The sequence below is a fragment of the Haliaeetus albicilla genome, chromosome 4, assembly GCF_947461875.1.
Source record: "Haliaeetus albicilla chromosome 4, bHalAlb1.1, whole genome shotgun sequence".
NCBI lineage: Eukaryota > Metazoa > Chordata > Aves > Accipitriformes > Accipitridae > Haliaeetus > Haliaeetus albicilla.
Window position 1 is genome coordinate 38725923 of NC_091486.1, and position 17600 is coordinate 38743522.

Sequence of the window (17600 nt, forward strand, 5' to 3'; positions counted from 1 at the left end):
AGAATAATAATTTTCTTTACAAGAATTTACTTTCAAGAGGGTAGAAATCTGTATTTGCCCTGGTTTTCTTCTTGGCTTGCTACTTGCTAAGTGTTTTTAGATGTACCATACAGTTCTTTTTGAGGGAGGAAATAAGGCATCTGATGCTTTCTACTGTGTTGCACCATGGTTTCTCATCTCCTTAGCACCGCCTGCTTGCTTAATCATAAGCCAATTAAAGTATAATAAGAGAACACGCTTTTGAACTGCTTATAAATAAGGGGAATTATCAGAGAAAGGGTGATAGAAAATTGAGAGGAGGAACTGTGAGCATTTTGGCCAGCAGTATAATCTGTGCCTCCTGCAGTGCTGACTATTGATGTTCATGGTGAGTTTGTCTCATTTTGTCTGGTCACCGACACCAGGATTTTCAGAGGAGGGAAGGGGATATACTGTGGGGAACTGAGAGAGCACCAGGATCCTTTGGTCTTCCACCAGTTTCTATTTCACTACTTCGTCTTGCACTAGTCTCATGTCACAATGTTATCAGCTGTTAATTAGTTCTCTGTTGGAAAATGTCAATATGAAACAGGATCTGAGGCAGGTCTTGCTGAATCCACGTGGCAGAGACCCCCACCTTCCCTGGGGAAGCTGTGGTGAGGTGCAGGGCTTCACCCTGGAAGTGGTGAAGCCCCAACAGATCAGTGCTCACCAGCCCTTCTCAAACTTATTGTTGGAACCAAGGCCTTTCATGTTAACCTGATGTCAGCTGCTGCTCTAAACCTCCACAGTCTGCAAAAAGTTGCCTTTGGATTTGCAGATTCCTTGTCTTAAAAGCCAAGTCCTCTGTCAGGTTAATGGTGAGGTGGTGGGCAGTGATGATTACTACTTCGTCTGGTGATTCCTCTGCGTTACCCACAGTGGCTAGGAAGTGCAGACTTCAGCACTCAGTATCGACCACCTGAGCTTTGCGAAGCAGTAAATGATGACAAATCTTCTGCAGCTAGAGGCAGTCGCTGTCACAGGCTCATCTTAGCTGAGCAGATGGCTGTAAAAGAGGAGGTGGTACTGATTTCTATAGGATTTCTAGACCCTCGAGCCCCAGGAAGTTTTCCCAAAATGCAGGAACCTCCAGCTTCTGGCTTCTAACAAAAGTAGTTACAAGTTAGCATTATTTTTTAATTCTGTGAAAAAAAGGTGCAACAGTTCCCCCTGAAACCACAATATAGTGGTCTTCCACTTCTGGCAGCTTCTGGTTATTTTAAACTTTGTGAAAGATGTAGGATATTTTATTAAACAAAGTTATCTGAAATGAGTGCTCTAAAAGGAAAACACTCCTGTTTTTACTAAACCCCTAAACTTTAATAAGGACACACAAGTGTATATTCTTTATGGGTATGCTGGCTTCGGCTTGACCTCAGCTAGCCATCTGGATCCCTATTTCTTAATAACAATATAGTGTGCTGAATTTGGCTTTTATGACTTATAGGTTAAGCTATTAAATACAAAGCATTTGGTTTCACAGGAACTACATAATTTTCAAATAAACAAATGGCTGGAATATATACATTGTGGGAGAGAGTCCTCACAGCAAACTTCTCCCAAATGAAAGCCGGTCAGTTTTTCCTGTCTTATCTTTGGAGAAAGTAACAAAGGACTTGTTTCCCAGAGTTAGGGTTGGAGCTGATGTTGAAGCTAGAAAGTTGAGCTAAATGGAGTTTTTCTAATCAAACACTTTATTTTTTTTAATCAGAAAAAAACCTATTCATAAAATGAAAACTGTTCTTGAGAAAGGATTGGTTTCAAAATCTTCCCATTCCTGAAAAATGCCTCCCTCTTTTTCTAATTTTAAAATGCCTTTTTTTAGACATCTTGAAAATGGGAGAAAAAAGTCATTCAGTTTGGAATAGCTCAAATTTCTGAAGGAAAACTCAGCTCAGAGAAAAAACAAGTAAAACAGTTGAAACATTTCAGTTGACCAACTGTGAAATATGCAGTGATGGTTTTTTGGGTTTTTGTTTTTTTAATACCTTGAGCTTGGATTGAGAAAACATTTCAGAAACCTTGTGGGACCTGGCAAGGTGATCTCTGCCAGCTCTGGGCATTAGTGATCCAGTGCAGCACCACACCAAGCACTGCTGATCTAGTGCAGCCCAGTAAGGAAACACTAACTCAGGTTTCAAAAGCAGCATGACTGCTTTGCCTGGCACCTCAGCCCAGCTGAAAATCTTCATGTTTCAGCAAGGCTTAGTGGCTCAGGGTGTGGGGTACTGAATCAGCCTGGGTTTCTGCTGCTGCTGGAGCTGAGAAGGGTCCCTGTAGTGTGAGGGGACCACTCCAATAGCTGCCCATTTACCAGCATATGGAGAAGGCCAGTCCACAGTTTCTTTAGAAGCAAAAGAATCAGCAGCTTAAAATAAAAAAAAAAAAAAAAAGAAAAAAAAAAGGAGAGAGAGGAGGAAAAAACCTTACTGGTCAAGTGGGTAGCAGCAATACTTGTTGTCATGAGCTTTATGTATGGGCACATTGTTTTGTTCCAACCCTGCAGCCCACATCCTGAGCAGAAAGAGCCCTGAAAATAAAGTAGGATTTCTTGCAAGAGCAGACAGGCAGAATGGATTACTGACAGGAAGCACTTGCAAGTGCCCATGAATCCCAAACACAGCTGCGAAGTCCGATGGCTGCTCCCATCTGTGAGGCCCGCTTGTTATAGAGATGGTAATGTTGATGCTGATTAGCACTGAACCTGGCTGGGGATGTGGGTAATTGGCAGGAGGCCGTGTGGGACTGTGTCCCCCAGAGCCTATGGAGGGTAAATGAGCTGGGGAGTGGGTGCTCCTGGGCCCCGGGGGAACGGAGGAGTCAGAGGATTCTGCTGCAAGTTGGGCTCCAGAGTTTTTATGAACTGTATAAATGGAGGGTGACAGACTTGCTGAGTATAATGGTCTAAACTCTGTGACTAGAAATTGTTTACACATCTGTTTTGGAGAGGCGATTTGAGCTTGGCCTTGACAGCCTCTCAGAAAGCACCCACAGTCTGTTTTCAAGCCTGTGCCCTAGCTTGAAATTCTGTTTTATGACAGCCCTCTGCCCAATTCCAACACTATATTTACAGATTTGTTACTCGCATGCAGTGAGACAGCTGTGCCTGAATTCTTGTCAGCTCAACCCACCTGTACTCTACTGCAAACAGGCAAGGGCTTTCAGGTAACCAGGAGAGCGGGAGAAGAGGTTTTGCCAATATATTCTTAATTTCTTTATTAGGTACAAAGGTAAGAGCTTTTGGGTTTGGGGAATCCAGGAACTGAGGCTCCTAGGGACTGGAAAACTATCATACTTCAGTCTCTTCAGACAATTTTCTTACTGTCACACCTCTGGGGACCATGTGACTGGCATTTGTGGGACCCATGTCCCATAAGCATCACTGATCTTTTAATGAAATTGGCATTTCTTACCAAATGCCTGATGTTAGGCAAGTGTCATTTAAGTTTGCTACTCTTAAGAGTTTAGCAAGGAGGAGGGAAAAGAGAGGTGGACAGTGGAATGAGGGGAAAACAGGAGAAGGGGCCAAAGCTGGATGTGGGTGTGCTGGTGCCAACCACCTCGTGTTCTGGGGGTGAATATGCAACTGCTGGCAACTCCTGTTTCACAGTGGAAACATCTCTTCCTGGCTGGTTCTGGTATCATATTCTCTCTGGCATGGAGCATTGCTCATTTACTTAAGTCATCAATAGGTCGCTATTTTTTCCACAAAGCAGGAACCAGATGCATGCTAAGAGGAATTTTATGGCAGGTATGGTTGCTTCAGCAGTCCCCAGCCTGGGAGACACAGTCCACTTTTATGAGCATTGACACTGGTCAAGCAGAAAATAAAGTTCAGATTTGGGGATACATGTTGTTTGAGTGAGGAGGAGCTGAATTTTTTCAAAGGTTGTTACTTCTTACTGAGTTATAGGAAGGCATGCATATATGCAAGTCTGTCTCCTTTCACTACAAGTGTCTTCATGGAGCGTGCAGTCCCTAGTGGTTGTGTCTGGCTGTTTGTGCAGTGGTTCTCCCACGCACAGCCTTCCTGACTGACAGACAAAACCTGGCCATGCTCACTGTCGTGACTTTAGGTGTTCCTCACATGATGTCTGCTCCACCAGTCCGTCCATGGTGGTCTCCCCCACTGGAGGGGCAGCAAGACAGACCATGTTGTGGGGCTCCCAAGTGTCTCAGGTCACAGCTCCGCATGTTAGGTTGACCTACTGACACAGGGAGTGTGAGCTGAGATTCAAGAGGAATGACAAAGCCAAACAGCCAAAGCATATGCAGCTATTTTCCCCATCACTCGGGCTACCAGGCAGGGCACCTCCTGCAGCAGAGTCAAGCAGTTGGCCTGGGACAACTGTGTTTTAACCATGACAGCTGCCTTGGTTAGACTGTGTCTCTCTAGAGCGGGGAGACGGTGATGATTCTGTCCTCAAGGGCTGCTGTCATCCCCTGTCCTCTCCTAAGCCACCTCTTGCTGTGTGTTCTTGCTGCAGGCCCTGGTGAGGTGTCGATTATGGTCTCTGGTTCCTCTGGTAAGCTCGTACCCTGGGACAGAAGGGAGGCTGGCACTCACCAGTGTTGAAGTCCGCTCTGAGGATATCTTTCTGTGAAATCGTCTGGCACCTCAGAGGCTTCCCCAAAACCTCTGAAGCTGAACGAGGGAGTTGTTTGCTGGGCTGTCCTGCTTAGCAGCCCCTGAGCTGGTGTGATGTGGCCTAATAGGCTGATAACAGTTTGTAGATGCTGTCCCTGGGGTTTCTGGCTGGGATGTGTAGGGGGTGGCAGCAGGCGTGTCTCAGGACTCTGTAGGTACAGACCTTCAGGCAGGCCTGGAGGAAATGATGGCAGGGGATGTCCAGAAAATCCCCAGCAAAGCAAGCAAAAAGCTTCCAACTGTCAACTAGCAAAAATCTTCCAATTGTCAACTACTGAAAGACTTTGCTTTACTTAATTCCCCTTCACCCTGTGACAGGTGACTTGTGCATTCCAGGTTGCTAATGGAGATAAGCAGTTTAAAGGTGATTTAAAAGATAAAAGGTTTAAAGCCTCTGCGAGCTTTTGCCCTGCAGTTGTATTGTGCGTGCATGGAAGTGCATGTACTACTGGAAAGTGTCAATATGATCATGAGGGAAGCAATGTGGTTCGTTCCAATATAGCGCCAGTAAAACTTCCATAATTGCCATGGGATGTGGTCAGTACTGCCACACCACTGTTTGGCTGGGCTACTCTAAACTGGAAAGAAGGAAGAAGCAGAAGTCCAAAGTATGGTACTAAAATTTCTGCAAAAAAAGGCTGGGAATGCCTGCTAACCTGTACTGCATCCCCTGTCACATTTGCTCCCAGGTGGAGATCTTCAGGCAATGTTTTTATGCCATTTGTATTTATCTTGGGCATCTCTGGTGGCACATATGCAGCAACACTGGAGCCGTACCTTCAAGGATGTGTTCTAGCCAATGTCTTCTGTGTCCCTTCCTTGTTTAATCTGGTGCTTTGGGCCTTATTATCTCAAATATATCCATCTCAGTATAAAACCACAGCTTAGACTCAGTTACCATGGGTACCACACAATTTGCACAGCCTGCTCTCTGCTCCTCAAAGTTAGCTTTGGAGCATTTAAAATTAGAGATAACATACAGCCAGCTGATTACGGAAGCCTGTGGACTAGCCATAGGCTAATGTGGCTTCCCCATACATCCCCAGAGCAGCCCTGAACCCTAAGTCATTGCCCTTCTTGTGGCTTCATGTAGTTTGTGTAACAGGCATGCTGGGAAAAGGCTGCATCTGGTTACTGCAGGATTATGGAGATACACACCATGTTACATCAGGGGTAATGCTGGGAATATGTGTTCAACCTTATTATTAGAGGCAGGAGCTGAGAGAGCTTGGTTTCCTCCCTGTCTCGGGCAGTAACCCACTCTGTTACCCACAAGAAGTTTCTCAGTCTACAAAGCTGTAAAATAATATTTTATTACTTTTTCATCAGAATCATCTTCTGAAGTTTGACACCCTTAAGTTGTGTAATATCACACTGACAAGAAAAGTAAACCCAACCCAAGCCAAAAGAAAGTGATACATTTTTATTGTGTCTTACATTGCATTTCCATCACACCTCTGAAATACCAAGTTGACTCTTGGGTATGTGATGTACTGAGGAAGTTTTCTGTCTGCCTAGTCTATCACAGGAAAATCTGCAGGATGAACAGAACTGGTGTGTTAGAAAAGGATCCTCGAGCAAGAGGATGGAGCCAAGCCAACACAGCAGCTCTTGCTTTCTAACCCCCTCTTATGTCCTTATTCATTTCTCAGCTGCAGAAAGCCCCCTTCCCGCCCCTTAAGACCCCCAGTAACTGTGAAAGACTCCTGTGCTGTCCTTTCGAAGGCGGATGTTGCAGCTGTCTTGTCTGTTCACCTCCACCCCACACATGGCCTGTATCTGTATTACAGTCCTGGATGCTGTAGGGAAAGGAAACCCACCTTTAACTTTGGACAAGGGAGCCTGGAAACCAGAGCAGCATAGAGCTTAGCATGGAGTAATGTACTGCTGCTTTCCCTCTGGGGTGAGTCTTCTACCGCCTCGGTAGGACAAGACTCAACACTGGCAACTGAGAAAATGCCGTCATTGCTGCTGGGTTGAAGTGTGTCCTTGGAGTAGCAGCACAGGCAGCATGGACCTGTGGCTGGTTCATGGTGTGTGCTCACACCACGCTCATCCAGATGTGCAGGGTCCTGCCTGCTCTGGGTGCTCTGGGCAGCACATTTTCAGCTTCCCTAAATCCATGCTTAGCAAAGCTGGAAGTGGCTCTGCCCAGCTGTCAGTCTTATTGCGATGCTTTCTCCTAATACTTTGTCCTGACACTTTGTCCCAGCTCCTCAGGCCCTCTTCTTCCCTCATCTCCTCCCTCCCCTTTTCTTCCCTCCAAATTACCGTGATGTCTGAGGGAAGGACTGCTATACTGTTGGTTTGCAACAGCTTGGCTGTCAAGGCTTTTGTAAGCAGATGAAAGGCAATGGCTCATTTTCTCTGTTGATGGTGTCTGTCGCTCATGACAGTCAGAAAGCCCTCTGCAATCTTGGCACATCCTGGCTTTATTTGCTGCAAGAGCTCTGCTTGGGAATGGTCTCATTTCAACACACACTTTTGGCTTTGCACCCATGAGCTTACTGAAGGCTATGGCTTGTTTTCGAAAGTGCTGTTAGTCCAAAGACAGATTAAATGCAGTGTCAAATAAGATGCATGTAGTACAGTACCCTTACTCTGAAGTAGGGTTTGGGGTTTTTTTTCTGTTCATTTAAAAGAAGAAAAAAAAAAAAAAACCACAAAAAGGAAGAAATCACAATCACTTCCTACAAACTTAGTAGTAGTGTTTGGCAAGGTCTTGGCCCCGAGAGGTAGGGGGAATGTTAAGTAATGTCCCAAATGGAAAAGTCTCCAGCTTCCAATGGGAGCTCTGTGTGTGTGGTGATAGACCGAAGTGTGGAAACATGTCTTTTGATGTATGATACTGAGGTGAGGACAGTGTGCTCCTAATAGGTGGAAGATTTCTCAGTCCCATATCTTAAGTAAATACTTTCTCTTGGCTACCAACTTGTAGGGTTGCTGGTTTCTGTTTCACTAAAGACTGTAGTGGACAGTCCTTGTCCAGAAAGGAGTCTCTAGCAAGCTTTTCCTCTCCAGCATGTGAAGATACAGTTTGTGTCCATACAATTGTTTAATGGGCATCTGAAATAGCTGCGGCTTCTTAAAACAAATGGCAAAAACTGTGGTACGTTGCTATGCCAGCACTCTCATTTAGCAATGGGAGTCTTATAATCGCCCTTCTCCTGGAGGCCAGATTCTTCTGTGGAGGAAGCCAGCCAGAGCTGCAGCCAAAGAGGAACTCTAGAGGAACTCAAAGTGACCTGAGCTCTTTCTGCTTTGCTGACGAACTGAGAAAAAAATAGGCCAGCAATTCATTTTACAAGTCTCTTAAGCTATCATAAGAATTTATAGGAACTCATTATACAATAAATTATAGATACAAAATAGCAGGTGGCACATCTTTCAAGCAATATGGATTAAAATTCATCCTGACAAGACCAGGAAAACAGCCCCCAGACCTATCTTCACCAAGCAACTACAAAATAAATAAGTTGTGGTTAAGAGAATTGGAGTGTTAATGACAGGTCTATGCCAGTAAATGTGGCAAAATGCCTCAGCAGTAATTATTATCAGAATAATTTCTTTCCCAGCTAGTTATAAAATCACATACACTATTAGAGCCACCATTTGTGAAACCCAGACACCATATATTTTCATCAAATGTAGCAATTGTCTCCATCATTCCTGAAACAAACCCCCTTGGGGTCCCAGCTGGGCCACTGTATGCAAGCTGTGAAAATACTGATATACTCATTTTATCCTTTGCTTTCCTTGTCCTTCTCTGTTTCCTTTCTTTATTCTTTACTTACTGGCAACCACTAATGTAGCCAAGTTACTTCTGTGCCAAGAGGATGAGGAAACTGTTTCCTCCCAAGCCAACTATGCTGACACTGCTAACCTTGATCTCCATAAATGATTGAACAGTGTCTCCTGTCTGAAGTGTATTTCAGGCTCCAGTTACCCAAGATTCTCGGATGCTGAGAGCTTTTCATCTTCCCCATCTCCTCGCAGTCATAACCAAGCCCGACTCTTGTCTCCTCTACCTTCACAGCCATGAACTGCTCAGACCAGCAGTAGCAGCCCCAAGATGCCTTTCCCCATGAATAGACTTTTCTCAACTTGTAGGGTTTTTAAAATCTCTTTTAACCTACTGAAAAATTTGATGTGGATATTATAGCGAAAAGGAGATTTTTGTAGTCACCGGACAAGCACTGGGAATAAAAGAGTGTTGAGAGTAACCCGGTCATTTTAACAAAGAAGCAGTTTAATAGCTTTTAGAAAAAATAAATTTGTTCTGGCAAGATCAGCATTGCTTGTTTTTGCAGCTTCAAAACTTTTTCTAGATCAGCTGGGTTGAAAGGGAACATTTCCTAACAGTACTGCTAAGCCAGCTTTCGGGGGTAGACATGTTCTAGGAGCGCGGGGAGTACTGAGTTATGTGCTGCTTAAAACCCATTCAGACTGATGGTGAAAATTTCAGTATGGGTTTTTCTCAGTCAGGGTGGCACTGGACTCTTGATTCTCAAGTTGAGGCAACATCCTACTGCAGTCCTTTTTCAATTTCTGGGCCATGTCTGCAGCCAGGGTACACCAGCACAACCTGGGCTCTGGATTGCCTCCTGTAACTGCAGTGCTTTAAAGACATTCGCCATCCAGATCAGCACCAGCTGAAATTCAGATATATTTGACCTTCATTCCGTAGCACTTTGGAAACTGAATAATAAATGTGAAGTGAATTCTGCCCTCCAGATATCAGATTATTTTTCTTCGCATCCTTTGAAAAATGTTTGTTATCTTATTTTAAGCCTCTGCTGCCGAGGGGAAAGCGGGGGGGGAGGGCGTGGGGGGCATGTGTGTGTGGAAAGTAGGAAGGAGGACAGTGTACTCTAAAAGGAAAAAGCTATGTGGAAAGCTTTGGTGCTAATGGATCGGATCTGTTAGCAGACTAACATGTATAATGCGTTGTTGGACAAAACATTAAATGCTTAAAAGTAGTTTGTGACAACTTAGGTTTTTATCATTGCTTGCACACTGCTCTGGGGGAATATGTAGCAAAAGACAAGCTCCCAGACTGAAGAGTTTATAGTCTTAAATGTGCAATTCTGCAGGCAGCTTGGTTAAGCTAATAGATCCCTGCAAGGCAGAGTCAGGGCCTCGCAGGGATGGGCTGACCCCTCCGGATAACAGCACAACTCCTTTCTGAGGGGAGGAAGTGGAACAGCTTAGGAAAAGTGTGCACTTAGTCCTTGTAATTTTCATCACAGATAAGTGTGCAGAACAGGTGTGGTGTTGGACAGGTCATACAGGAGTCTTTGGAAAAGCCCCCCAAAATGAAGGGGAAACAGCTCCTGTAAAAGACAGATACTTTTTTTTTTTTTAAATTGAATAAAATGTATAAATCTGTCAAGCCGGTTGTTTTTGCAAGTTTAATAAGAGGAGAAGCAAGAGTAGGTGCATGTTAGTGAAGAATACTTACAAATACTTTGTGCAGAAGAGAGACCCATAGTCCTCTGTTGTGTGTGTGTGTATGTATATGCACATAGGTTTTTTTCTATCAGTTTTTATAGGTAGATGTCAAAGTGTTTAACAAGAACGAAATGCAATCCCTAGTATATACAATAGGGGAAGTAGGATGCAGTCGGTGACATGGTCTACCCACAGGCGGATGGCAAAGCCAGAATAAATGGGTATCCTTATCCATTTTATGCTAGGTCGCAGTGCATCTAGCTGAGAGCTGTCTGGACCTGTGTTAGTCTGCATCAACAGAAAACCTGTATGATGTACTTAAGTGAAAGTAAATGTATGCTAAATGTACTTACCAGTCTCTATTTGTGAACAGGACTTCAGTAAGGTTTCCTCATTGTGATAAGCTTGCATGGTCTGATGAAGGTTTCTGTATCCAAGACTGAAGCGTCTCCTAATGGCAGCTTCCCATTGGGAGTGAAAAATAGCTCATCTGTTTTGTGCCCTGTCCCTTGGGAAAGGTGATGCTTAGAGCAGCCAAGGCGCTGTTCCCTGCCATCCTGGCTCCACGGCATTGACAAGCCAGCATGTCCCTTCATCAAAGTACAAAGCTTTTCTAAAGACTGTGCCAGTTTCAACGAATTCCTTATTGGGACAGGTTCTTTAGGGATTTCTGTCTGAAGCCAGATGGTCAGGGAGAAAAGGAAGCAAAAAGAAACCCTTCCTAACATGTTCTGCACTGTGATTATTAGAAGATGCTCACAGGGAGTGGAAAACCCCATTCATGTACGTGGTGCCAGGTTCTGACCAGGCACTTAAATGTTAGCTTTTTGCTTTCTAGATAACTGCACTGACTGTGGAGCTGTTGGCTCCTCTGTGTGGGTGGGTCTCTCTTCTGTTTTCTAGGGGAAGAATCTTTGAAACATCTCATTTTCTTCCTAGTCAGCAAGAGGTGGAAATGCTGATTACAGCCTGTCTCCAGCAAATTCCTGGGGCAGCAAAACTGCTTTCAACTTCTGGCATCTGTATTTTGGTTGTCTGGTATTTTTGGTATTCTGCTGCCAGCTAAAATCACATTTATTGCAGCAGAGCTTTAGCAGAGAGGTGACTGAGGTTTCAGTTCAGACTATTAGAGTGCATGTTCAATGGTGTAGAGTAGACAATGTGAAAGTAAAATGCAAAAATTTTTTGGCAAAGATGCCATCTGATCATCTGGCATACATGTTGCAGGTGTGTCCATCCTTCTGTTGAATGCCCCTGCCTTCTGCATTTACCTTTCCCAAGAGGCGTGCATCCACCTCCTCTGGTTCTGGCTACGTGGCATTATTTTGCATCGGTGACACATCAGAGGGCTGTTGGGACGCCGAGTGCTGAACACTCAGCTGTCAAGAACATCGATCTTTCTGCTGAGCCAGAGCAAATTTAATTAGCTGATTTTAACATTCCTCTTCATCCTGCGGGTGGGTAGAATTGATGCTGGCTGGAGCCTCATTTCCACAGCTCATTTAGTGTAACTTATTATTGCATGTAAGTGAATGGTACACACTGCTGACAGCCTCTGCAGTAAGGTGTTGTCCTGGTTTCAGCTGGGATGTAGTTAACTGTCTTCCTAGTAGCTGGTACAGTGCTATGTTTTGAGTTCAGTATGTGAAGAATGTTGATAACACTGATGTTTTCAGTTGTTGCTCAGTAGTGTTTAGGCTAGAGTCAAGGATTTTTCAGCTTCTCATGCCCAGCCAGGGCACCTGACCCAAACTGGCCAACAGTGTATTCCATACCATGTGACGTCCCATCTAGTTTAGGAACTGGGAAGTGGGGGGGCAGGGATTTTCGCCGCTCGGGGACTGGCTGGGTGTCGGTCAGTGGGTGGTGAGCAATTGCCCTGTGCATCATTTGTACATTTCAATCCTTTTATTACTACTGTTGTCATTTTATTAGTGTTATCATTATCATTATTAGTTTCTTCTTTTCTGTTCTATTAAATCGTTCTTATCTCAACCCACGAGTTTTACTTCTTTTCCTGATTTTCTCCCCCATCCCACTGGATGGGGGGGGAGTGAGTGAGCGGCTGCATGGTGCTTAGTTGCTGGCTGGGGTTAAACCACGACAGGTGTAGCAGTTACTTTCTATTTATTTGCTGTCAGAACCATCTGAAACCTTCCCCCTTCAAGGCAGCAAAATCTTTCAGTTCTTGTTGGATGTTAACTGGGCAAACCGGTAGAAAGCTGTAGTTAGCACAGCCCCATGCCAGTGACATGGTGCAGGCAGGGAGACTAATTCAGTGTCAAAGAATGGGAGTTCAGGCTTGGAAATGGGAAAAGCCTGAACTGCTCTACAGCTTAAGGTTAGTCCCCTTTATGTCTTATGCATTATGATTCTCTCTAATTGCATACTTGCATCCTATTTTTTATCATTACCTTAATACTATGCTTCTTTTAAACTTTGTTTTAGTCATGTATTTCTCACTAAGCTAGTTCCTGGAAATGCCTGGCCTGTTCTTGCTGAAGCTTTGAAACAACTCCCAAACAAAAGCATTAGCTTGAGTCAGATATCACACATGGGGAATTAATTTCTGAACAATTAAAAACAGTAGTCACGAGCATCTGAGAGGTCAGAAACTGTGCAGCCTTAAATATAGGTGATAGTACCAGTTGTCCCCATAATACTTAGGGGATTCTCAAAGACACATGTGGCAAGGAGGCCCCTTTCTCCCTAGTTGCAGCCACTTCAGTGTCTGTCTGCTACTTGTATCTGTAATGTTTTCCCTGGTGGGCTCTGATCAAAGACTTTCAATAAGGAGAGAGTCTGCGTAGCAGGACATGCAGATGAGGTTATTCCAACAGGCTAACTGCATTTGGTGTCCAGGCATTTCTTACTGAGTAAAGAGGGTCACAAAAGGGGTAGTAGTGTCTGTGGTAACCTTTGCTATTTATCCCAGATAAACTGGAGAAGACTTAAGACCCTCCGCTATACAAGTAAGGCAAGAAAAACAGTTTTAAGAAGCAATTGGAGTAGTTCCCTGCATTGGTATCTTTAGCTGCTCTGAAATGTCATACTGGGAAGTCAGTGGGGGGGCTCTTGCTCTTCTTCCATTACTTTCTGGGCGTCTTTGCAACCACTTTCCTTGTTCCTGCTTGAGATCCTCCCACATCAGAGACTGTGCATACAGCAGCCCTGCCAGGTCTCCCAGTGGGGGGAGTCTGGCTCGACTGTGCTGTGCTCTATTTGCCTTCCCTGATGGGTGGCTTTTTGGAGCCATTGCCAGCTTTTCTTAGGGCAGGCCTAGGGATTAAGCAGCTCCTTGGTGGTCTCAAAGCAGGCTGGACATAACAGGGGATCTGAATTAATGTGCCTCAAGTTAGCCTTGGGAAATAAAGCTGAGAGAAAAAGGCTTGGACGTAAGTGCGCACATACGCAGCATCTTGTAGTCCTTATAGTGTTGACTTTATGCTAAATTCACTGAATAGAGACTAAATAGAGTGTGCATTTCTCTATTTCTTTATAGGAACAGAGAGTTTCCCTTGTTTAACAACAGACACAGCATCCTATCATCTGCTTAAACAGGTATGACCTTTTTACTTGTTAGCGTAGTTTCACAAGGAGACTCCTTGTCTCAGACCAAGGAGGCTTGAGACAGGAGCACAAAGAAAACTCCTCTAGCTCCTGGAACACTTTATTTTTCTTGGATTAGTTCCTGCTTTTGTAATCCTTCTTGGTTTTTATTTTAAAAGCGTCCTGTGTCTGATGGGGGCCACCGTACCCACTGTCAAAGCAGCTGTCTTCCTGCTTTTGGCTTAGCAAAAGCCTGCTTACAGCTCTGGGTGGAAAGGGCTTAGGATGGTGTTGACAGAAAGGCAGAGCATCTGAGAGAGGTGACAGTGTTGCTGCATGCTGCTCTGGTTTCTCATGTCCTGCCAGTGCAGTGAGTTGTACCACAGAAAAGATGAAAACAGTTTGGCAGAGTAAGGATAAGCATAATACTGACTCATCTCAGAATCAGAAACGATCGGGTTAGATCAAAGAAATGCACTTTTTCTCCTCTTTGGGAAGGAGAAAACTTTCAGGAACCCCTGTCTCAGAAAACTAAAAACACATGTTAGAGAGAACCTGTGCTGCTTCTGTCATGTAGATGAGCAGATACTTGTTTTGCCAGTATTTCTGTATGCATATGTATTCATTTCAGTTTGATTTGCAAGTGAACACAGTTTCTGTTCTCACAAGCGTGAGTTTGAAATGCTAAAGATGGACAACTGAACTTCAGCAAATGGAAATGGAGTTTGATTGAAAAACTACATATGAAGCGTAAGGAGGAAATGCAGAAGGGCAGAGTGAGTAGGGTGGCAAAGTGCCCAAGTTTCTGCTGTTGTAACTTTGCTTGGGCAGAGCAGGGTGAAATACTGCCATTCTTTTTGGGTAAAGTACTGTGTTCACTCTGGCCATACAATACAAGCAAAACAAGAGGGTTTCAGTGAGCTCAGGCACTGCTTGTAGAAGCTCATGGAGAGTGAGAAGTAAGGCATAATGGAATAGTGGTCCCCTTCCCAGGATCTCCTCTTAGCTCAGCAAGCTAGAGGAGGTTCAGAGTCTGCATCCTTTGAGGAGTAGCATGAACACACACATGCAAAGAGGTTTTATTCAGCTGGTAAAAGTTACCTCCTCTGTGTTGTCATTAATAAAAAGGTGCTGGTTCATGCCAGTTTAGGACATGTTCCTTCTGTAAGATTATACTTCAGGAGTGAGAAAAATCAATCTCCCCTATTCTCCTCAAGTAGTCTGTGCCATACTTCTGAGGCTGGCAAGATACTTAATGATGAAAAAATGGAAAGATCAAGCACAGCTTTGAAGGAAGGCAAGCTGATACTACAGAATGAAAAAAAATGTAATAGCATATGATCTGGGATCTGTGTGTACATGCACATGTGCACTTGTATGTGTAAGCATATGTATTGGGTACAAGGCTGATTTTGGACTTCTTGAGCTTTTCTAAGTCCATAAATCTATCTATTTCCTGACCAGACCCTAGTTTACTTCTGCATGCAGTCTCTCCTGGCTCCATGAATTTGAAGGAAATGGAAATCAAGAATCAAATTTGGCCCTCTAGGTTTTTAGGCTGTATAAAGCGCACACACAAGTACCAAGGTGTTCACTTTTCATCCGTGAACTTTTCTCTCTTGCAAGCCATGGCAACAAAGACCTGCCACAGGCTGAGAGAGTCAGATAAAGGCTGTGCGTGCCAGCCTCTCCTGTCCCTGAGAGACATGCTGCTGTTGTGTCTGAGGTTTAGGGTATCTTTTGTTGTTGCACTAAACTTCAGTGCTACTCCTCCTCTTGGAAAGTGTGGCACAAGCAGCCCAGCAGTTTGGGAAGGAGTGTTCGCCTTCTGGACGGTGAACTGTGGGAGGGCAGGAGCTGGTCCAGCCCTGGCCTTCGCTCAGGTCAGGCTCCCTGGGGGCAGCCAGCACATACAGCAACCCAGCGTGCTTGCAGGCTGGCTCCCTGCCAGCGTCTGCCAGGGCGGAGGGCAGCATAAGGCTGCTTATGGTGATCCTGCATGCTTCAGGAATTTTCCCATGGCCCCAGAATACCCTTGCAGCAGCGTGTAAGTACTAAATGAAGGATTAAATTAGCCTCTAAGACTTAAAGTAACGGGCAGTTTTATTGCATTCACCATTTCTCCATTGATAATATTCCACTGGTGATAAAGTAAATTCTCAAATGTCTACTGTGCACAGCTTAAGCTGTCCCTGCAGGTCCCATCTTTAACTGGCAGGCCTAAATTATTGCTCTTGAAATAAAGAGTATATCCCTGGAGTGCCCCATAGCCTCTTGGTGCTGCTGGGATGCCACAGGCAGTTTAAGAAGTGGGCAAGTCTGAAATGAAAAGAGAGGGAAACAATCATACGTCAGAACTAGCATTTTCTACACAGGATCACTGCATCAGTGGTTAGGAGATAAAAACAAGGTCTTGTGGGCATTGCTGTCTGTCCTGTGTCCTTCGTCTCTGTAGTGAGTAAAAGTAACAGTGAAAACTAGCAGTGGAAATAATGTGCTGCATGTGGGTGACAGGGCAAAGTTGTGATAAAGGAGGTAGGGGCTCAGGGAAAGGAGACTGGTGCGTTTCCTCCTGTGTAAGAGCATCCATCCCCCAAGGCTGGGCTGTTGGATAAGGAGGTGGCGTAACAGAACCAACAAGGTGACACAGAGGGCTACAGGGATGGGTCATAAAGCTCACATCCCTCTGAGCTGGGGTGTCAGTACAGCCTGTTTGCAGCATTTGGAGTGGAAGGGTCAGCTTTGGAAGCTTTACAGCGTTCTCCAATAGTGTGGTTTCGCTTCTGATGCTTCTGGGGCTGCTGCAGTGACTCTTCACACTGGTCACTGGGCCCTGTGATTCCCTGTGCACTGTGAACAAACTCAGTGTCTCCTGACAGAAGCTTTTCACTGTGCTGTCTTTGTGCGTAAGCTGGTTCTAGAAAGGTACTCCACAACAGGAAGGTACCAAGACAATTTACTCACCTGGACTCTGCCTCGGCTGGCGTGGGGCTGTTTCTGAGCAGGAGGGAGAACTCTAACACCCTCCAAAGACTCTATCATGTTGAGATTCCTAATAATTTTGAGTAGCCTTTTAAGTATAAGCATTACTTGCACTTCTTTTTCTACTGTGAATCTACTGATGCTCAGAAGGAGAGGCACATAAACTGGGTTGGTGTTTGGCAGCAGCCATACTGAGCAGAGGCTTGAGGACAGCATGGGGCCAAGCTGAACCTGTGATGTACTCAGGGAGAACATTTGTGTGTTGATGTTTTGTTCGATTAGGTTGGAACCTCTTCAGATACAAGCGCAGCTTAGATGAATTCTGTAGAGAGCTAAGTGTGCTTTAAATGGCTGCACTTTAAATACACCGCAGCTTGTATTTCAGGCTTAGAAATTTCCCTCACCGCTGGCTGGAAGTTGACATTGTACAGAAAGATGTCAGTGAGCGATGATGAGAACAGTTTTTAGGAAAAGGGATGTGAATTGATATCTACTAGAATGATTTCTTGTAGTACCTACAGATGAAATGTCTTGATTTCTGGAGAGTCAAAAACTCTAGAGATGTTGTTCTCTTTTTTCATTTTGCTTACTTTTTTTTTTTTCCTCAATGACCTTTGTAGCACTAGGCAAAGATTATATGTGGTCAGAGTGCAAGATATACCTTAGTGGTGTTATTGGCATTGTCTTCTCTTTTCCCATGCAGCCAGCTTGAGTGTCTCCTGTGTGGCATTAGGAGGGTTGCAAGGAGACATACCTACCTGTGTGATTCTGACACAGGGCTGAAGGAGGCTCTTGGCATGCTTGCTGTCACTGCCAGTGTGGCATCCACTCCTCCTTCATCAACCTCCCTCTTAAAAATAGTCTTCTGCCAACCAGTAGGCTCTTCTGCAATCTTACTTGCAAGAAACCTTTAACTTCCAGCTAAAACTTACCAATGGCCACAGGGTTC

At 44.6% G+C, this 17600-nt stretch overlaps 1 protein-coding gene across 50 annotated transcripts in view; it reads left to right on the top strand.

Annotated features, from left to right (window-relative positions):
- Nucleotides 1-17600, top strand: part of MAP2 (microtubule associated protein 2) — a 249859-nt gene that overhangs the window by 132620 nt on the left and 99639 nt on the right. For 42 of the 50 annotated variants that reach the window (XM_069781951.1, XM_069781958.1, XM_069781952.1 and 39 more), the window contains one exon: nucleotides 13623-13681. The exons of 7 other annotated variants lie outside the window; for them this stretch is intronic. The gene's annotated coding sequence lies outside the window, so the exon portion shown is untranslated. Of the gene's footprint in view, nucleotides 1-11397; nucleotides 11578-13622; nucleotides 13682-17600 lie in introns of those variants that run through there. One more of the 50 variants, XM_069781960.1, reaches the window with a different exon arrangement.